The 23,170-nt window shown below is 42.3% G+C and overlaps 1 protein-coding gene across 5 annotated transcripts in view; it reads left to right on the top strand.

The window, feature by feature from the left end:
- Positions 1-12,570: 12,570 nt before the first annotated feature.
- Positions 12,571-23,170, top strand: part of tmem269 (transmembrane protein 269) — a 34,245-nt gene continuing 23,645 nt past the window's right edge. Inside the window, exons 1-2 of one of the 5 annotated variants that reach the window (XM_071372634.1) lie at positions 12,584-12,803; positions 21,150-21,360. The gene's annotated coding sequence lies outside the window, so the exon portion shown is untranslated. Of the gene's footprint in view, positions 12,804-21,149; positions 21,361-23,170 lie in introns of all 5 variants that reach the window. The other 4 variants (XM_071372632.1, XM_071372633.1, XM_071372637.1 and 1 more) reach the window with 4 other exon arrangements.

Here is a 23,170-nt window from a genome sequence, read left to right as displayed (position 1 = left end):
GTTATTGATTACTGGCCATGTAATATTGGAGACATACTACTGTATGCACATTGGCCAAACGTCAAAAGAGACGACAGAATTCCTGCAGTTACAGCAAGTCAAACTGTAGTCATTGTTGAATTCACATTCACTGCTGGGACTGCACGAGACAATCTAGCCTTGGGATACATACACTATATGTACAAAGGTATGTGGACACCCCTTCAAATGAATGGATTCGGCTTTTTCAGCCACACCAGTTGCTGACAGGTGTATAAGATCGAGCACACAGCCATGTACTCTCCATAGACAAACATTGGCAGAAGAATCGCCTTACTGAAGAGCTCAGTGACTTTCAACGTGACACCATCATAAGATGCCACCTATCCAACAAGTCAGTTCATCACATTTCTGCCCTTCTAGAGCTTCCCCGGTAAACTGTAAGTGCTGTTATTGTGAAGTGGAAATGTCTAGGAAAAACAGTGGCACAGCCGTGAAGCGGTAGGCCACATAAGCTCACAGAATGGGATTGCCAAGTGCTGAAGCGCGAAACGCCTAAAAATCTGTCCTCGGTTGCAACATGTCACTACCGAGTTCCAAACTGCCTCTGGAAGCAACATCAGTACAAGAACTGTTCGTCGGGAGCCTCATGAAATGGGTTTCCATGGCCAAGCATCTACACACAAGCCTAAGACCGCCATGTGCAATGCCAAGCATCAGCTGGAGTGGTGTAAAGCTCGCCGCCATCGGACTCTGGAGCAGTGGAAACACGTTCTCGAGAGTGATGAATCACGCTTCACCATCTGGCAGTCTGACGGACAAATCTGGGTTTGGCAGATGCCAGGAGAACGCTATCTGCCCCAATGCATAGAGCCAACTGTAAGGTTTGGTAGAGGAGGAATAAAGATCTGGGGCTGTATTTCATGGTTCAAGCCCCTTAGTTCCAGTGAAGGGAAATCTTAATGCTACAGTATACAATGACATTCTAGATTATTCTGTGCTTCCAACTTTGTGGCAACAGTTTGGGGAATGTCCCTTTCCTGTTTCAACATGACAATGCCCCCGTGCACAAAGCGAGGTCCATATAGAAATGGTTTGTCGAGATTGGTGTGGAAGAACTTGACTGGTCTGCACAGAGCCCTGACCTCAACTCCATTTAAAACCTTTGGGATGAATTGGAATCCCGACTGCGAGCCATGCCTAATCGCCCATCATCAGTGCCCGACCTCACTAATGTTCTTGTGGCTGAATGGAAGCAAGTCCCAGCAGCAATGTTCCACCATCTAGTGGAAAGCCTTCCCAGAAAAGTGGAGGCTGTTATAGAAGCAAAGGGGGGACCAACTCCATATTAATGCCCATGATCTTGGAATGAGATCTTCGACTAGCAGGTGTCCACATACTTTTGGTGATGTATTGTACTTCCAGAGACAATCACTTGGCAATGGATGGTTACATAACAATATTAAATGCAGCTTAGGCTGTTCACAAAAAGCGTGGAAAGCTGCGCTGAAATCAAGTGTTGTGTCTTTACTATCATAAAATGTGAAAACTGTTATTTTATCAAATCAATTCTCTGTAATTATTATTAAGTGATTCAACTAATCATGTACATTTAATTAACTAGGAAGTCGGGGCACCACGGAAAATGTTGAGATTACAAAGTTATAATTTTCCGAATATAACTCTTCAGATATTTTAATATCTGATCAATTAGTCTTCTATTAATTAATTATTATTATTATTACCTTCCTCAGTCTCATCTGAACGTCGTAAATTGTTGGTTATCTACGCGAACCCAGCCTCTACTATGAATCATCCATACTCCAATTGGCTCAATTATTTATTTACTAACTAACTAAATAATCACAGAAATACATAAACAAAGAGTAGATATTGGTTACTAACAATGATAGGAAAGAGTCCCTAGTGGGCTAAGCCGATATGACCGCTTGGTGGACAAAGGGAAGGGGTGGGACTGAGAAAGAGAAGGAAAGACAAATGAATTCATTACACACAGTCTATAATTATATACATTGAAATGCTAATCCTTCTCACATGAACGGCCGCTCATTCGAGAATAATTGCAAGTATATATTTACGCGGGTATGTCATTGTTGTCTTCTCTGTTGGAATCCGGTCCGTCTGCTGGAGAATTCATCAGAGTCTCTCTGGTTGCGTTTCCCAGAAGATCAAAGTATTTTGTGCTTAGAATGGATACTTCAGAGTACCATTCAGAAATGTTCTCATAGAAATGTTCTCAAATGTATTCTCGTCCTCGGTTTACGTAATTTCTAGCTGCAGACTAGTAATTCATATCTAAGATTTACTCTTATTCTGTAGGGATCGATAGTCTCAGAGTTTAACCATTTCCAGCCGTGTAGCCAATGCTCCACGTGGAATAGTGTCCTTTGGTAGAGTTGTAGTTTCACACACTTCACCCGGCATGTTTTCGTCTCAGAAATTCAACCATTTGCAACCTCAGCTCACGCTGGGGTTTGCTTAGTCTTAACTATTCTTCACCAGGAGTGGGTTTTATCTGTAACAGTAGAAAAGAGTGGTCCATGATGCCTAATGTGCTGTCTGGGCTCACAGGGGTGTGGCCACTGACTAGTTCATCTTTATATGAAAAACCCATACTCCCATTTAGAAGGTTAACATCACATTACATCTTTTCACAAATAGTTTCATGTTTAATCACATACGTTTCACAATATTTAGATGTAAACCTAAAAGCTTGGAAATACACTTTAAGAGATACCGTTATGTGTGTTTCCTGTCCTTCATGAGATCACCAAATGAAACACACTCAACATAACTGTCCCCTAAGTGTCCACGGACCATTCCCACACTCTCAAAAGTAGACATATTGTTTAATTCTCCCATTTTGGGGATTTAAGAGTTTGACCAAGTGAAGTCCCTTGTTCTCTCTCTGTGCTCTCTGCATGACCAGGGGGAGAGAGTCTCTGCCAGGAATTTAAGACCTGAGACAATAAAACCTGGGTTTAGGAGAGAGAGTGAGAGAGAGGGGGAAGCCACGATCTACACCCAGAAAGGGCCACGTCATGACAGAAGTTACAAATCAATGCCACATTCAAGTGTGAAGACGAGTAACCTTGTCACATTATGTAGGGAGATTTCTAACCCTAGGGTCAAAAGTGAATGTGATACTTTGGTTGTGGTGAGAGTTCACTTTCATGGTTCATGTCACAGTGACTGTGTTTATGTAAAAAGGATTATGCCATTGGGCATTTCTATTCAGTGTGGTTGACTAGGGATCAAGGTTCAGGTGAAGATCAAAGGTCAAATATTGTTTACGCATAACGTCAATACACCTGGAACATTGCTTGTTCTTTTTCTCTTTCTTTTCCTAAATATTCACATTCAAGTGTAAAATCCCAAAATGTTCAATTGTATTTAGGTATACTACAGAATCACTGGTGTTGATCTTCTGTGTCTTTCACTAATGTTGAGTCATAAGACTGAAAGGAAACTTATCGGTAACAGCATATCTTTTGCATCTAGTATTTCATGACATCGTAAATCTTCACACCAAGCCCAACAAGAATACATTCATGGGGCTAGGCGTCCGGTCAGCGGGACACCTGTCGACAACTTCCGGTGAAATTGGAGGGCGCGCAATTCAAATAAATAATCATAAAAATTGTGGGTATTAAACATCTAGGTACATACAAGTGTCTTATATTGGTTAAAAGCTTTCATTTGTGTTAATCTAACTGCATTGTCTGATTTGCAATAGGCTTTACATCGAAAGCATGCCATGCAATTATTTGAGGACGGTGCCCCACATCAAAATATTTTTCAACCAGAACAGGCTTCGTAAAATCACAAATAGCGATTAAATATTCACTTACTTTTTGAAAGTCTTCCTCTGATTGCAATCCCAAGGGTCTCAGCTACAATATGCATGGTCGGTTTGTTAGATAAAATCCTTCTTTATATCCCAAAAGTCTGTTTAGTTGGCACCATTGAGTAATCCACTTGTTCAACATGCAGAGAAAGGAATCCAAAAAGCTACCGCTAAACTTTGTTAAAACAAGTCAAACTACGTTTCTATTAAATCCTCAGTTACCCTAAAACGTAATTAAATTATAATATTTCATACGGAAAGAAGTATGTTCAATAGAAAAGTAAAATTAGCAAGTGCCCGTCCTCTTTGTCGCGCGCGCACAGACTGATTTCCAACTCCGACTCCATGTACCAAAACTCAAAATTTTTCCTCGTTTGGGAAGAAACAAGCCTGAAACCTTGAACGAAGACTGTTGACATCTAGTGGAAGCCAGAGGAATTGCAATCTGGGAGCTGGAATTGGATAGGACCCATAGCTTTCCATTGAACATTTTTCCTGTTGGTTTTTCTTTGGACTTTCGGCTACCATATCAATTGTGTTATAGTCTCATACATTATTTTAACATTTGAAATGTTAAACAAACTTCAAAGTGTTTTCTATCCAATGGTACCAATTATATGCAAATCCTGGCTTCTGGGCCTGAGTAACAGGCAGTTTACTTTGGGCACATTAGTCAGACAGGAAGTGGAGAAAATAGACCCTAGCCGGAAGAGGTTTTAACTAGACTGAGGAGGGTTGTGTACCTGTGACCTAATTTTTATGACAAGCAAGTGGGGAGGCCGGTGACATCAGAGTTTGCAGTTGAAGTTTGCATTTTGTTTTTTACCCTTAGTGTGTGAACATTACTGTATTTCTACTTGGGCTATTGTTTTTCCCCAAAAAATTGCTGGAGTGCATCTTTAAGTACAGTATCTATAGATGGACTATCCAAATATTGTCACAAAATATGTGATTATTTATCCACTTTGTGTTCTAAACATCAGGTCATCTACATGCTACAGATTTCTGGTGATACATCATCTTGACAGCTGGTGAGTTCCTGTCAGAAAGCCAACCCTCACTACGGCCACCGGCCAATAGGGAATGATGTATAACAACAATGTGCCTGTGTTGCCAGTTATTCTAAACTCTTCCTTGTTACTTTAGACTGCAGAATCTTTGTTAGACACAGTGGCATTTAGCAGCACCCCGACCCTGAGGTCCCTCTGTCTTAACAAAGCCCATTGTTAACTGCAGAAAGCTGAGATGTTCTTCCTGTGGCAGTCCAATACGTGTGGAGTCCTCCCTAGGACTAACAAATAAACATCCAGAGAGGCGTACAGGTAGGTGTCAATGAGTCACTCTCATCCTCAGGGTGGGGTGGAAAGGCATATCACTTGATCTATGTGCATCTCTCCTATTACAAATTGGAGCTATCTGTCTCTATCCTGTGTACCAAAATGCAAAGTTTGCCAAGTTTATTCTAGGAACGCTAAATTTCCTATATTCTCTGAGACCAACAGTACATGTAGGCATATTATGTACAGTAATTGAATCTCAACCAACTGTTCCACTATTCCTCCTCCTACTTGTGAAAATCATTGTTTAGCTATTTCACCAATCACATTCCAGCAAACAGTAGCATACATTATCATCTAAATCATAATCTCCTTATCTCTCTGTGTTATGTTTAAAATCCTCTCGCCTCACACTGTAAAACAATACAACATGCTCTAATACTGATGTGTGTCATTTCCAAACCTGTTTACCAAACATAAAGGAGGGTTTTGATAGCCTGGCAGGGTGAGGACAGGGGGGTGGAACAGAGGTTTGTAAGAAAGATTTAGCAGGTCATAGGCTACTGGGCCATTTACCTGAAAACGACGGAAAAAGACAACGATCATGTTGCCTCGCATAACACTGTTGTGAAGGTGCTGTTGTTGTGGTTCCCGTTCAGGCAAATCCCCTGTTGTAGCCTGTTATTAAAACAGGAAAGTCACACTGAACAACAGGATGCAGAGAAAGAGAGGGATTAGGCCTACTGGAGAAACCTGCATTTCATGAGAGCACCCTACAAAGAGGGCAGGAGGACATTTGGTGAGGAAGGTGCAACTGGGTCATGTTTGTAGTAAAACGTTTTGCAACAGAAAAGTTCAGATAGTACCTGGACATTAGTTTCATTCAATATCAGTCTGTTTTCATCTGTTTGTGCCTACTGAACATAATCCTGTTGGCAGAAAGCTGCTACTCCCTGTTGGATTGATTCTACATGACTGGCTCATCCCAGGTGATGTGTCTCAAGGTCAGGGGAGGTGCTAATTACGGTGCAAACAGGAAGTCTGTTACAGTTGAAGTCGGAAGTTTACATACACCTTAGCCAAATACATTAAACACAGTTTTTCACAATTCCTGTCACGACTTCGGCCGAAGTTGGTCCCTCTCCTTGTTTGGGCGGCGTTCGGCGGTCGATGTCACCGACGTTCTAGCCATCGCTGATCCACTTTTCATTTTCCATTGGTTTTGTCTTGTCTTCCATCACACCTGGATCCAATTCCATCAATTACAAGTTGTGTATTTAACCCTCTGTTCCCCCCATGTCCTTGTCCGTAATTGTTTCTTGTAGTACTTGTGCACAGTATGCTGGTATTACCGGGTTTTGTTTAACCCATTTATTGTATTGTTCTGTTGATGGTGGTTTATGGATATTAAACGACACCGTTGTAAATCAGTTTTCGCTCTCCTGTGCCTGACTTCTCTGCCGCCAGTACGCACCTCACTACAATTCCTGACATTTAATCTGAGTAAAAATTCCCTGTTTTAGCCAGTTAGGATCACCACTTTATTTTAAGAATGTGAAATGTCAGAATAATAGTAGAGAGAATGATTTATTTAAGCTTTTATTTCTTTCATCACATTCCCAATGGGTCAGAAGTTTACATACACTCAATTAGTATTTGGTAGCATTGCCTATAAATTGTTTAACTTGGGTCAAACGTTTCGGGTAGCCTTCCACAAGCTTCCCACAATAAGTTGGGTGGATTTTGGTCCATTTCTCCTGACAGAGCTGGTGTAACTGAGTCAGGTTTGTAGGCCTCCTTGCTCGCACACGCTTTTTCAGTTCTGCCCGCAATTTTTCAACAGGATTGAGGTCAGGGCTTTTGATGGCCATGCCAATACCTTAACTTTGTTGTCCTTAAGCCATTTTGCCACAAATTTGGAAGTATGCTTGGGGTCATTGTTCATTTGGAAGACCCATTTTCGACCAAGCTTTAACTTCCTGACTGATGTCTTGAGATGTTTCTTCAATATATCCACATAATTTTCCGTCCTCATGATGCCATCTATTTTGTGAAGTGCACCAGTCCCCCCTGCAGAAAAGCACCCCCACAACATGATGCTGCCAACCCCGTGCTTCACGGTTGGGATGGTGTTCTTCGGCTTGCAAGCCTCCCCATTTTTCCTCTAAACATAACGATGGTCATTATGGCCAAACAGTTCTATTTTTGTTTCATCAGACCAGAGGACATTTCTCCAAAATGTGTCCCCATGTGCAGTTGCAAACCATAGTCTGGCTTTTAATGGCGGTTATGGAGAAGTGGCTTCTTCCTTGCTGAGCGGCCTTTCAGGTTACGTCGATATAAGACTCGTTTGACTGTGGATATAGATACTTTTGTACCTGTTTCCTCCAGCATCTTCATAAGGTCTTTTGCTGTTGTTCTGGGATTGATTTGCACTTTTCACACCAAAGTACGTTCATCTCTAGGAGACAGAACGTGTCTCCTTCCTGAGTGGTATGATGGCTGCGTGGTCCCATGGTGTTTATACTTGCATAGTATTGTTTGTACAGATGAACGTGGTACCTTCAGGCATTTGGAAATTGCTCCCAAGGAGGAAGCAGACTTGTGGAGGTCTACAATTTTTTTCTGAGGTCTTGGCTGATTTCTTTTGATTTTCCCATGATGTCAAGCAAAGAGGCACAGAGTTTGAAGGTAGGCCTAGACATACATCCAAAGGTACACCTCCAATTGACTCAAATGATGTCAATTAGCCTATCAGAGGCTTCTAAAGCCATGACATCATTTTCTGGAATTTTCCAAGCTGTTTAAAGGCACAGTCAACTTAGTGTATGTAAACGTCTGACCCACTGGAATTGTGATACAGTGAATTATAAGTGAAATAATCTGCCTGTAAACAATTGTTGGAAAAATTACTTGTGTCATGCACAAAGTAGATGTCCTAACCGACATGCCAAAACTATAGTTTGTTAACAAGAAATTTGTGGAGTGGTTGAAAAACGAAATTTAATGACTCCAACCTAAGTGTATGTAAACTTCCGACTTCAACTATATATCAAGGATACCAGGGGAATAAACCTATTGTTCAGATGCTCATTCAAAGGTGACAGTCCTCAACTTGATAATGAAGAGGGATTTGCCCTGCCTCCATTCCAGTCAATATAACACACTTCACCTGCAGATGAGGACCTGTGCTCTTACAACTACAGAAACCTTCTCGTGAGTATTACTTATTACTATTATTGATTATTAATTTACCAAAATTAATGTTTACATGAGAATGTTTAATTTTATTCTAATTTCTTTAATAGTTCTTATGCATTTTTTTTTATTTTATTTTTTATTTTATTTTTTTTATCCCCTTTTCTCCCCAATTTTCGTGGTATCCAATCGCTAGTAATTACTATCTTGTCTCATCGCTACAACTCCCGTACGGGCTCGGGAGAGACGAAGGTCGAAAGTCATGCGTCCTCCGAAGCACAACCCAACCAAGCCGCACTGCTTCTTAACACAGCGCGCCTCCAACCCGGAAGCCAGCCGCACCAATGTGTCGGAGGAAACACCGTGCACCCGCCCCCCTCAGTTAGCGCGCACTGCGCCCGGCCCGCCACAGGAGTCGCTGGAGCGCGATGAGACAAGGATATCCCTACCGGCCAAACCCTCCCTAACCCGGACGACGCTAAGCCAATTGTGCGTCGCCCCACGGACCTCCCGGTCGCGGCCGGCTGCGACAGAGCCTGGGCGCGGACCCAGACTCTGGTGGCGCAGCATAGCACTGCGATGCAGTGCTCTAGACCACTGCGCCACCCGGGAGGCAGTTCTTATGCATTCTAATCCCTTGGTCATTCATTGGTAATATGAAAAATTGATATATTTTGTAATAATTTATAAATTATTGTGTCATTGAAAATATTATGCGTAAAACCATTTTTCAGTTTTCTTGTAGATTTCTTGCTTTGAAAACTGAAATTACAATAATGTTAACTCAAGTATGTATTATTGATTAATTATATTGTTAATACACCATAATATGTATTTATGTTAATATAAATGACTGTACAACGTTCAGAAAATAATGTATGATCTCTTCTTTCAAATGTATTCATAGACAAGTGAAAATTAAAAATAAAGTGCTTTATTTTGTTGTTCCTAATTTCTATATCATTGCAATTTGGTCTGTTATTGCTGCAAACACCCACACCTTTACCTCTGGTTTGGAGAGTAAGTACCATCTAAGGATAACACACAGCATTATACCTGTCGGTCTACAGTATCAGCGTTATAGTTAAAGGGGCAACCTGCAGTTGCTCCGTTCATTTTTGGACTTAATGATATGTACCCATTGATTCTCGAAGAATGTAACTTATAAATGCCTCATGAGCTAAGTTCAACTGTTGTACCACATCAGAACCCAAAATATAAGCTGGTTTTACTCCAATGTTTGTAAACAAAGCAAATGTAAACAACCACTGTATAGCCTCAAAACATGGGTAAAACTATAATTGTGATATCATGGTTGGTCAGTCCTTGCATCCACAGCTCTGTCTATTAATTTGAGAGTGGTTATATTTCTCTAGGCCCATCCCTCAGCTTTTTACCAAAACAAAGGCGGGGCACCTACTTTGTTATTGTTTCAACGGCATATTGACCCTTTAAGAGTTTCTCCAGTGTTTTAGCTCAGCTGTCTCTTTGTCCTGGTCCTCTCAGCCTGCAGGACTGCTTGGTTCAATGGGGGTAAAGTGACCTCGGAGGGGGGCTCAGAGCTCTTCAGTGACCTGAGAAGGAACCACAGGAGAGGGATCAAGTCTCAGCACACTAAAAACACATTCCACAGGTAGTGGCCACCTTAATGACCTGATCATAACCTGATTATAACTGTGTTGTCATAACTGTAACTGATCATAACTGTTTTGTCATAACTGTACCTGATCATAACTGTGTTGTCATAACTGTACCTGATCATAACTGTGTTGTCATAACTGTACCTGATCATAACTGTGTTGTCATAACTGTACCTGATCATAACTGTTTTGTCATAACTGTACCTGATCATAACTGTGTTGTCATAACTGTACCTGATCATAACTGTTTTGTCATAACTGTACCTGATCATAACTGTGTTGTCATAACTGTACCTGATCATAACTGTTTTGTCATAACTGTACCTGATCATAACTGTTTTGTCATAACTGTACCTGATCATAACTGTTTTGTCATAACTGTACCTCCAAAAGAAACCCTGGGAATATCAGACGTCAGGGACATCCTACACTCATAGAAAAAAAGTCAGAAAACATACTACTGTATCCTAATAACCTGAGTTAAAAAGTGAACAAAATAAAAATACATTTGATGGTGGATTGTCAAGATATTCTCTTTGCAACTGTGCATCTAAAATACTGTGAGTGATTTATTGATTAATAGAGTGGCAAATCATTGGGTATTGATTGACTTTGCTGCTAATAAATTATTTTGTGATCATGTCACTTTGCATGAATGAGCATTAGAGTGAGAGTTTCTAAGTAGAGCTTTCCTCTCACAACATTCAGAGTTGCGTTTTGCTTTGTTTTCAGTATATATCAGAGGAACATACATTGAACATACATTTTCCCCGTCTTAAAGGCGAAATCTGCAATTGCTACATCCATTTTTGGACTTATAAATTAATGATATATACCCATTGATTCTTGAAGACTACAATTTCTAAATGCCTCATGAGCTTAGTTCTGTCAGATCCCACCAGGACTTGTCACGCCCTGACCGTAGAGAGCTTTTTATGTCTCTATTTTGGTTTGGTCAGGGTGTGATTTGGGTGGGCATTCTATGTTCTTTTTTCTACGATTTGTATTTCTGTGTGTTTGGCCGGGTGTGGTTCTCAATCAGAGGCAGCTGTCTATCGTTGTCTCTGATTGAGAACCATACTTAGGTTGCCTTTTCCCACCTGTCTGTGTGGGTAGTTGTCTATGTGTAGTTGCCTGTCAGCACTCATTTTTGTATAGCTTCACGGTTCGTTTGTTATTTTGTTAGTTTGTTTAGTGTTCGTTCTTTAATAAATTAGTATGTACGCATCCCACGCTGCGCCTTGGTCTCCTCTCTTTGACGGCCGTGACAGGACTGGAAAATATAAGCTTGTTTTACTTCAATATTTGTAAACATTGTAAATGTAAAGAAACGCAGTGTAGCCTCAAAACATGGATAAAATTATAATATTCCCATAATGTACACTATATATACAAAAGTATGTGGACACCCCTTCAAATTAGTGGATTTGGCTATTTCAGCCACACCCGTTGTTGACAGGTGTATGAAATCGAGCATACCGCCATGCGATTTCCATAGACAAACATTGACAGTAGAATGGCGTTACTGAAGAGGTCAATGACATTCAACGTGGCACCATCATAGGATGCCACCTTTCCAACAAGTAATTTCGTAAACTTTCTGCCATGCTAGAGCTGCCCCGGTCAACTGTGAAGTGGAAACTCTAGGAGAAACAATGGCTCAGCCACGAAGTGGTAGGCCACACAACTCACAGAATGGGACCACTGAGTGCTGAAGCGTGTAGCACGTAAAAATCTTCTGTCCTCGGTTGCAACACTCACTACCGAGTTCCAAACTGCCTCTGGAAGCAACATCAGCACAAAAACTGTTAATCAGAAATGGGTTTCCATGACTGAACAGCTGCACACAAGCCTAAGATCACCATGCACAATGCCAAGCGTCGGCTGGAATGGTGTGAAGCTCGCCGCCATTGGACTCTGGGGCAGTTGAAACGCGTTCTCTGGAGTGATGAATCATGCTTCACTATCTGGCAGTCCGACGGACGAATCTGGGTTTGGCGGATGCCAGGAGAACACTACCTGCCCCAATGCATAGTGCCAACCGTAAGGTTTGGTGGAGGAGGAATAATGATCTGGGGCTGTTTTTCATGGTTCAGGCTAGGCCCCTTAGTTCCAGTGAAGGGAAATCTTAAAGCTACAGCATACAATGACAATCTAAACAATTGTGCTTCAAACTTTGTGGCAACAGTTTGGGGAAGGCCCTTTCCTGTTTCAGCATGACAATGCCCCCGTGCACAAAGCGAGGGCCGTACAGAAATGGTTTGTCGAGATCGGTGTAGAACTTGACTGGCCTGCACATAGCCCTGACCTCAACTCCATCGAACACCTTTGGGATGAATTGGAATACCGACTGCGAGCCAGGCCTAATCGCCCAACCTCACTAATGCTTTTGTGGCTGAATGTATCTATTGGATCTACATCTATTGGAAAGCCTTCCCATAAGAGTCAAGGCTGTTATAGCAGCAAAGGGAGGACCAACCCCATATTAATGCCCTTGATTTTGGAACGAGAAGTTCGACGAGCAGGTGTCCACATACCTCTGGTTTTGTAGCGTAAATTTGTTCATTACATTGGCCAGACCAAGAATGGACCGTTTGTGCGTCACATCCGGTGGAATATTCTAGCGGATTCGTCTGTGGGGCTTTAAAAGCAGGCGCGCTCAGACGCAAAGTGAGATACTTTGGACAGGAGAATCATTATTGGAATGCGATAAACAGCCACTTTGTACACATGAAGAAGTAACTATTACAGAAGAGAGATTTATTTAATACGATTGTTTAGTTCCATTCAAGACGTGTCAATCATTTGCACTATTTCAGCAGCATCTTTAGGTCATTCCAGGTAAGTACAACTGTTTAAACTAACCGCATATCAGCTTACATAGTGTGCATAAAACCGATTGTTGTCTCCTATATGCAATTTTTATGAGCATTTCAGTCAATTTTATTTAGAGAGGCTATGGATCGAAGATTTTGTTCTCAATGTGTGACGCACTTTGTATAAAATAAAATTGCAGCAACCATTTTGTTTTTGTATTTTGAAAATAATTTAAGATTTAAAAATACTATTATCTACAGTGAGAATTATGCGTTTAGCGCCCAACTTTACCCACTGTATAGACTATTGAACGTAGTAAACCGGTGAAGAATTTATGATGAAGCGCGTGGCTCTGGTGCTGAAGAAACTGCGTAGTGCGCTCACACCCACCGGATCAACCTATAGGCTACTGCCGAGCCCACAGTCGACTTGTTATCTGTTGTAGCTAGATACTCTAGTACTTTGACTGTGTTTAGGAACTTGTAGTAGTTCATGTTTTGAAAATGTACAATAAATATTGCTTTTGAAATAGATTTTCATTTGAAAATGAAATTGATAGTCTTATTTTGGAGCGTTTTTGACTATAATAGATGAGGCTGCTATGGCTTGGTACATTGTGAGCCTAATGTTTTTTTTGTGAATGAATTTAATTTTTTTATTTCACCTTTATTTAACCAGGTAGGCTAGTTGAGAACAAGTTCTCATTTACAACTGCAACCTGGCCAAGATAAAGCAAAGCAGTGTGACACAAACAACAACACAGAGTTATACACGGAATAAACAAACATACAGTCAATAATACAATAGAAAAAGTCTATATACAGTGTGTGCAAATGAGGTAGGATAAGGGAAGTAAGGCAATAAATAGGCCATAGTGGTGAAATAATTACAATATAGCAATTAAACACTGGAGTGATAGATGTGCAGAAGATGAATGTGAAAGTAGAGATACTGGGGTGCAAAGGAGCAAAATAAATAACAGTATGGGGATGAGGTAGTTGGATGGGCTATTTACAGATGGACTATATACAGGTGCAGTGATCTGTGTTTCCGGAGTCCCATAGGGCAGCACACAATTGCGTTTCCGACAGATTAATTTGATATATAATTATCAGAGAGATTGGTGGTTGATTGAGTTACTTTAGCCATAGGCCTACAGTGTTTATTTATGCCTAGATCAGAGTCCCTACAATAATAATTAGATAGCTCAGTCAATTATCAACTGCAGGGGATTAAACCAGTGAAATTGTCTTGTAGCCTACCATAATGGACAAATACAGACCTCAAACCTGGAGCTCTGAATATACCACGATTATGTGCACCATTGTTATAGCAGTCATTGTAATATGTTATGAAGTTGACTATACATTAGGACAGATAATACAAATGAAAATAAAGTAAAATCAAAATGCAGCAAATTGTTCTCTTAGTCGACTGGGTTATCTCACTATGGGACACACCCTCTTGCGGGTCATTGGTTGAAGCCTTATTCAACCACTCCTATTTGCCATATCTTCAATTTTAGCCTACTGGAAAGTGTGTGCCCTCAGGCTTGGAAGGAAGCAATAGTAATTCCGCTACCTAAGAATAGTAAAGCCCCCTTTACTGGCTCAAATAGCCGACCAATCAACCTGTTACCAACCCTCAGTAAACTTTTGGAAAATATTGTGTTTGACCAGATACAATGCTATTTTACAGTAAAGAAATTGACAAACTTTCAGCATGCCTATATAGGACATTCAACAAGCACTTTACATTTTTTTTACCTTTATTTAACTAGGCAATTCTTATTTTCAATGACGGCCTAGGAATAGTGGGTTAACTGCCTTTTTCAGGGGCAGAACGACAGATTTTTACCTTGTCAGCTCAGGGATTCGATCTTGTAGACTTTCGGTTACTAGTCCAACGCTCTAACCACTAGGCTACCTGCCACCACTTACACGAATGACTGATGATTGGCTGAGAGAAATTGATGATAAAAAGATTGTGGGGGCTGTTTTTTTAGACTTCAGTGCAGCTTTTGACATTTTCCTTGGCCCCAAAAAACGATACCGCAAAAAAAAGTGCAGCCTTTTAAGCATTCTAATACAGTTAAATAGTTAACACACACGGACGCAGTGGTCTAAGGCACTGCATCTCTGTGCAAGAGGCATCATTACAGTCCCTGGTTCGAATCCTGTATCACATCCGGCTGTGATTGGGAGTCCCATAGGGCAGCACATAATTGGCCCAGCATCGTCCGGGGTAGGCGTCATTGTAAACAAGAATTTGTTCTTAACTGACTTGCCTAGTTAAAGATTACACACACACCACACTAACCAAAAAGTTATTTTGTTGGCATTTACGTATGTCCCCATTACCAGTAAAACATAATCAAAACCTATTTATTTCACTTACTTGCTGTGCTGTTTCGTTGTTCAATCATTTCATTCCAAACCAGGATTTCATCATGCATGTCAAGCAGTGAAGTTTCAGCGCTGTTTGTCCATGGCCTCTCTTCCTCGGTGCGCACTGTCACTGTGTCCGTCTCCATCTTGTCCAGCTGTGTATGTAACATTTCACGTTAACCCTGTTTGTCTGCATCGAAGTAGCGGTCCTTGTACCTAGCGTCGAGCATGGTAAAGAGGCTCAGAGAGAATGCCACCGAATCGCTTGTTCACAGCCTCAAGTTTTAACCCCACGGTCTGTCGGAAGTTTTGTTGAGCAGGCGTTTCATTGCCATGACAGACGGTATCACGTCTGCTGCAGACGCAGTTGATGAGCTTATTTCCCGAGTCAGTTGTTCGAATGGAGCCAGTAGTGTGTTCATGTTCTCAAATGCCATTGAAATTGCAGCAGCGTTATGAGAACCAGCACATTCTTGAGCATGTAATACGGCTTTCCTCAGTATGAAATCTTCGTCGACCCACTGTGCTGTCAGACTCATAATGCTCATGGGGCTGACATCGCTGGACCAAATGTCAGTAGTGAAGCTCATGGATGTGAGTTTCAACAATACTGTGTAACTCCGGTAGGGCAACATTTGAAAAATAGTGTATACCGGGGCTCGACCAGTCGGCGAAAGCCAACATAATCCACGACAGAGCATGATTGATTGTCAAGGCCAATGAATTCCATTATCTTGGCGTTAATGGATTTCGCCTTTGAGTTGTCTCAGTGAAAATGTCTTACTCTTTAAAATGACTGCTTGACTTGAACTTGTTTAGTTGTTGGAAGTGTGTGCTTAGCATTTTTCTGCTTTTGTCTGTGTAGCGCTGTCTTTTTAATTATGTCATCTACTTACGTTATATAGGTATGCACGTTAGCTTTGACATCGGTTTTGCACATCAGTGTTAAACTAGACGTTGGCATTTTTGGCTAATATCGTCCGATTCCGATATATCGTGCATCCCTATGTGTTATGGCTTTACACCCCCTGCTATATTGTGGATAAAGAGTTACCTGTCTAACAGAACACAGAGGTTGTTGTTTAATGGACGCCTCTCCAACATAATCCAGGAAGCATCAGGAATTCTCCAAGGCAGCTGTCTAGGCCCATTACTTTTTTCAATCTTTACTAATGAATTGCTACTGGCTTTGAGGAAAGCCAGAGTGTCTATGTATGCGGATGACTCAACAGCTACTACAGCGACTGAAATGACTACAACACTTAACAAAGAGTTCCAGTTAGTTAGAGTGGCTGGCAAGGAATAACTTAGTCTTAATATTTCTAAAGCATTGTATTTGGGACAAATCATTCACTAAACCCTAAACCTTTTTATTTATTTTTATTTAACCTTTATTTAACCAGGTAGGCAAATTGAGAACACGTTCTCATTTACAATTGCGACCTGGCCAAGATAAAGCAAAGCAGTTCGACACATACAACAACACATAGTTACACATGGAGTAAAACAAACATATAGTCAATAATACAGTGAAAAAAAATAAGTCTATATACAATGTGAGCAAGTGAGGTGAGATAAGGGAGGTGAAGGCAAACAAATATATGTATAAATAAATAAAAATATAAAAAGGCCATGGAGGCGAAGTGAGTACAACACAGCAAGTAAAATAAAAAATAAAAAAATAAAAAATAAATAATAAAAAATAAAAATAAAAATAAAAAAACACTGGAATGGTTGGTTTGCAGTGGAAGAGAGTGCAAAGTAGAGACAGAAATAATGGGGTGCAAAGGAGCAAAATAAATAAATAAATAAATACAGTAGGTAAAGAGGTAGTTGTTTGGGCTAAATTGTAGATGGGTTATGTACAGGTGCAGTAATCTATGAGCTGCTCTGACAGCTGGTGCTTAAAGCTAGTGAGGGAGATAGGTGTTTCCAGTTTCAGAGATTTTTGTAGTTCGTTCCAGTCATTGGCAGCAGAGAACTGGAAGGAGAGGCGTCCAAAGGAAGAATTGGTTTTGGGGGTGACTAGAGAGATATACCTGCTGGAGCGCGTGCTACAGGTAGGTGCTGCTACGGTGACCAGCGAGCTGAGATAAGGGGGGACTTTACCTAGCAGGGTCTTGTAGATGACCTGGAACCAGTGGGTTTGGCGACGAGTATGAAGCGAGGGCCAGCCAACGAGAGTGTACAGGTCGCAGTGGTGGGTAGTATATGGGGCTTTGGTGACAAAACGGATGGCACTGTGATAGACTGCATCCAATTTATTGAGTAGGGTTTTGGAGGCTATTTTGTAAATGACATCACCGAAGTCGAGGATTGGTAGGATGGTCAGTTTTACAAGGGTATGTTTGGCAGCATGAGTAAAGGATGCTCAACTAAATCTTGTAATTAATAATGTGAAAATTGAGCAAGTTGAGATGACTAAAATGCTTGGAGTAACCCTAGATTGTACTGTCATGGTCAAAACATATTGATACAACAGTAGCTAAGATGGGGAGAAGTATGTCCATGATAAGGAGCTGCTGTACCTTCTTGACAGCACTGTCAACAAGGCAGGTCCTACACCTACTCATTCAAGGGTTTTTATTTTATTTTTTACTATATTCTACAATGTAGAATAATGGTGAAGACATCAAAACTATGAAATAACACCCCAAAAAGTGTTAAACAAATCAAAATATATTTGAGATTCTTCAAAGTAGCCAACCTTTGCCTTGATGACAGCATTGCACAATATTGTCAGTCTCTCAACCAGATTCATGAGGTAGTCACATGGAATGCATTTCAAATTTATTTCCTTAATGCATTTGAGCCAATCAGCTGTGTTGTGACAAGGTAGGGTTGTTATACAGAAGATATCCCTATTTGGTAAAAGACCAAGTCCATATTGTGACAAGAACAGCTCAAAGCAAAGAGAAACGACAGTCCATCAATACTTTAAGACATGAAGGTCAGTCAATTCGGAAAATTTGCAGTCGCAAAAACCATCAAGCGCTATGATGAAAATGGCTCTCATGAGGACCACCACAGGAAAGGAAGACCCAGTGATACCTCTGCTGCAGAGGATAAGTTCATTATTACCAGCCTCAGAAAATGGAGCCCAGAAATGCTTCAGAGTTCAATTAACCTCTCTTGGGTACGTGAGACGTTAGCGTCCCACCTCTTCAACAGCCAGTGAAACTGCTGGGCGCCAAATACAGAAACACTCATTATAAAAATTCAGAAAACAAAACATATTTTACATAGGTTTAAAGATTAACTTCTTGTGAATCCAACCACGGTGTTAGATTTAAAAAATGCTTTACGGCGAAAGCATACCTTGCGATTATTTGAGAACATAGCCCAGTTGACAAATCATTACAAACAGTAACCAGCCAAGTAGAAGAGTTACACAAGTCAGAAATAGAGATAAAATTAATCTCTTACCTTTGACGATCTTCATATGGTTACACTCAGCAGACATTAATTTACTAAAATGTTCCTTTTGTTCGATAAAGTCTCTTTATATCCAAAAACCTCAGTTTTGTTCGCGTTTTCTTCAGTAATCCACAGGCTCAAACGCAGTCAAAACAGGCAGACAAAAAAATCAAAATTGTATCTGTAAAGTTCATAGAAACATGTCAAACAATGTTTATATTCAATCCTCAAGTTGTTTTTAGCCTAAATAATCGATAATATTTCAACCGGACAATAACGTCATCAATATGAAAGGTAAACAAGAAAGGCACGCTCTCGGTCTCGCGCATGAAAAAGCTCTGACACTTTAGGGTCCACTCATTCAGACTGCTCTTACTTCCTCATTTTTCAGAATACAAGCCTGAAACAATTTCTAAAGACTGTTGACATCTAGTGGAAGGCATAGGAACTGCAATTTGAGTCCTAAGTCAATGGATACTGTCATGGCATTGAATAGAAAACTGAACACACTGAACTCTGTCTGCAAAGTAGTTGGTGAACCAGGCAAGGCAGTCATCAGAAAAACTGAGTCTGCCGATAAGAATATGGTGATTGACAGTCGAAAGCCTTGGCCAGGTCGATGAAGACGGCTGCACAGTACTGTCTTTTATCGATGGCGGTTATGATATCATTTAGTACCTTGAGCGTGGCTGAGGTGCACCCGTGAGCAGCTCGGAAACCGGATTGCACAGCGGAGAAGGTACGGTGGGATTCGAGATGGTCAGTGATCTGTTTATTAACTTGGCTTTCGAAGACCTTAGATAGGCAGGGCAGGATGGATATAGGTCTGTAACAGTTTGGGTCCAGGATGTCTCCCCCTTTGAAGAGGGGGATGACCGCGGCAGCTTTCCAATCCTTGGGGATCTCAGACGATATGAAAGAGAGGTTGAACAGGCTGGTAATAGGGGTTGCGCCAATGGCGGCGGGTAGTTTCAGAAATAGAGGGTCTAGATTGTCAAGCCCAGCTGATTTGTATGGGTCCAGGTTTTGCAGCTCTTTCAGAACATCTGCTATCTGGATTTGGGTAAAGGAGAAGCTGGGGACGCTTGGGCGAGTAGCTGCGGGGGGGGGGGGGGGGGGGGCGGAGCTGTTGGCCGAGGTTGGAGTAGCCAGGTGGAAGGCATGGCCAGCCGTTGAGAAATGCTTGTTGAAGGTTTCGATTATCATGGATTTATCAGTGGTGACCGTGTTACCTAGCCTCAGTGCAGTGGGCAGCTGGGAGGAGGTGCTCTTGTTCTCCATGGACTTTAGTGTCCCAGAACTTTTGGGAGCTAGAGCTACAGGATGCACATTTCTGCTTGGAAAAAGCTAGCCTTTGCTTTCCTGACTGACTGCGTGTATTGGTTCCTGACTGCCCTGAACAGTTGCATATCGCGGGGACTATTCGATGCTATTGCAGTCCGCCACAGGATGTTTTTGTGCTGGTCGAGGGCAGTCAGGTCTGGCGTGAACCAAGGGCTATATCTGTTCTTAGTTCTGCATTTTTTGAACGGGGCATGCTTATCTAAGATGGTGAGGAAGTTACTTCCTCAACTGACGGGATGAGGTCAATATCCTTCCAGGATACCCGGGCCAGGTCAATTAGAAAGGCCTGCTCGCAGAAGTGTTTTAGGGAGCGTTTGACAGTGATGAAGGGTGGTCGTTTGACTGCGGACCCGTAGCGGATACAGGCAATGAGGCAGTGATCGCTGAGATCCTGATTGAAGACAGCAGAGGTGTATTTGGAGGGCAAGTTGGTCAGGATAATGTCTATGAGGGTGCCCATGTTTATGGATTTATGGTTGAACCTGGTGGGTTCCTTGATGATTTGTGTGAGATTGAGGGCATCTAGCTTAGATTGTAGGACTGCCGGGGTGTTAAGCATATCCCAGTTTAGGTCACCTAACAGAACAGACTCTGAACCTGGAAAGTATGACAGAACTTTGCAGGCTATCTCTGCAGTAGATTGCAACTCCTCCCCCTTTGGCAGGTCTATCTTGACGGAAAGTGTTATAGTTGGGTATGGAAATCTCAGCATTTTTGGTGGCCTTCCTAAGCCAGGATTCAGACACAGCAAGGACATCAGGGTTGGCAGAGTGTGCTAAAGCAGTGAGTAAAACAAACTTATCTCAACATCAACTGTTCAGAGGAGACTGTGTGAATCAAGCCTTCATGGTTGAATTTCTGCAAAATAAACATTGCTAAAGGACACCAATAAGAAGAGACTTGCTTGGGCCAAGAAACACAAGCAATGGACATCAGACCAGTGGAAATCTGTCCTTTGATCTGATGAGTCCAAATTTGAGATTTTTGGTTACAACTGCCGTGTCTTTGTGAAACACAGAGTAGGTGAACGGATGATCCCTGCATGTGTGGTTCCCACCGTGAAGCATGGAGGGGGAGGTGTGATGGTGCTTTGCTGGTGACACTGTCTGATTTATTTAGAATTCAAGGCATACTTAACCAGCATGGCTACCACAGCATTCTGCAGCGATAGGCCATCCCATCTCGTTTGGGCTTAGTGGGACTATCATTTGTTTTTCAACAGGACAATGACCCAAAACACACCTCCAGGCTGTGTAAGGGCTATTTGACCAAGAAGGAGAGTGATGGAGAGTTGCATCAGATGACCTGGACTCCACAATCACCTGACCTCAACCTAGTTTGGGATGAGTTGGAACGCAGAGTGAAGGAAAAGCAGCCAACAAGTGCTAAGCATATGTGGGAACTCCTTCAAGACTGTTGTAAAAGCATTCCAGGTGACCACCTCATTAATCTGGTTGAGTGTGCAAAGCTGTCATCAAGGCAAAGGGTGGCTTCTTTGAACAATCTAAAATATATTTTGATTTGTTTAACAATTTTGGGTGGGTTACTGAATGATTCCATGTTTTATTTCATAGTTTTGACGTCTTCACTATTATTCTACAATGTAGAAAATAGTAAAAATACAGAAAAAAACCCTGAAAGGGTAGGTGTGTCAAATCCTTTTACTGGTTCTGTATAAAGATTGCATTTCTTTTCCACCACCTTGGTAAATAAAGTTTTCTGTTTCTGGCTAGCTAGCCCCCTGGTAATTCCATTTGCTTTCATCCGTTTGGTCGAAACGAGGTGTCAACATGCTCACCAGCTAAGTCGTCAGGGAAGGGGGAGAAGAAGCAGAGCAAAGCTTACTCTTCCAAAGTGCAGGCATTACATGTCCGGGACAGATTCCCATCCACTCTGTACTACTTGCCTCGCCGCTGAACACTCTATGGAGGCTCTCGTCGACATCAGGCAGCGCCCTCTCTGACCAGAAAATAGATTACTCCCCTGAAGATTTCTACCTTCTGCTTAATTTGTGCTACCCAACTAGACTGAAGAGGTAGTGCAGGATTCATTAACTGACCGCCCCTTCGAGACAATGAGGCTCTGCCACAACTTGACGTTAAGTATCCCACGCCTCCCCCACCTTCCAAGAAGACTAGGATGGATGGAATCTCCTCTGAGCGATTCTACATCCGTCTGACAGTGTTTACCAGCCTTCTCAGACTATCTGGTGTCTTGTTGGCGTCTTCCTGGGCAGAGCCACTCAAGTCAACTTTTCCTGACTTCCGCCACTTGGATATGCACAGCATGTAGTCGTCGGGATGGCTCAGCCCGTTTCCTGTGGACCCTTCCCTGGCTGAGCACCTTGACCCGACAGCTTTGAGCTCCTCTTCCTGTGCCCCCAAGCTCGCTCAACCCAATGACCGCTTCACTGCGTACGTGTATGAAAGGATTTCTGATCTGCAGCTCAGGCGGGGCGCTCTGTGAAACCATCTGCCCTCCTCTCTGTCTACATGGTAGTGCAGGCTGTGGGACTCCCTGGTGAATGCTGGCACCGTCGACCAGGAGAAGCTAATGGAGCTAAGTTCCCTTATCGGCCATACCACTCAAGCGTACGCTGAGGCTTTTGGGAGGATCATGGTGCATTAGATCGTTGGCCAGAGAGCCCTCTGGATGTCTGAGAGGGAGAAGGAAAAGATCCTGAATGGACAGCTCGATCCCAGCATGCTGTTTGGACCAGACATATCGGAGATCCAGGCCAGGTTCGAGTCTAAACTAAAGGAGATGTGGGCTCCCTGTTACCATGGAAACAAGCCACAGAAGCCCACATTCACCCAGGTCGTCACCATGAGGCCTCCCTCCCAGAACTGGAGGATCCCTAAGAAGCCTCAGCAGCCTTCTCCGGCAGCTCCGTCCCAGGGACAAGGACCGTCTGCTCACCAGCAACGCGGTGCCTCAGGGCACAGGCATCACTCCAAGCAATGAGTAGCGGAGACCACCTCAGCTCCATTTGGAGGGACATGGAAAAAGCGGCACACCTAGCGCAAGGTGTGGGGGCTCGAGGAGCCGGCAGAGCTCCTCCGACCTCGACGGCCAGAGTCTTCTTAGGAGTCCTGCGTCAGGTCACAAGCTCAGGTCACAAGCTCCTGTAGCACAGGTGCCCCCCCCCATCTCAAGACCCAGAAGTTGAGGCAGGTCAACACTGTTTCCCAAGTTCAGTTCTCTAATGGTTCCCATTACATACAGGCCCATAGGCCAAGGGTG

Source organism: Salvelinus alpinus, chromosome 28, assembly GCF_045679555.1.
Source record: "Salvelinus alpinus chromosome 28, SLU_Salpinus.1, whole genome shotgun sequence".
NCBI classification, from domain to species: domain Eukaryota; kingdom Metazoa; phylum Chordata; class Actinopteri; order Salmoniformes; family Salmonidae; genus Salvelinus; species Salvelinus alpinus.
The sequence above is the reverse complement of the archived record's forward strand: the minus strand, read 5'-3'. Positions and strand labels throughout refer to the sequence as shown.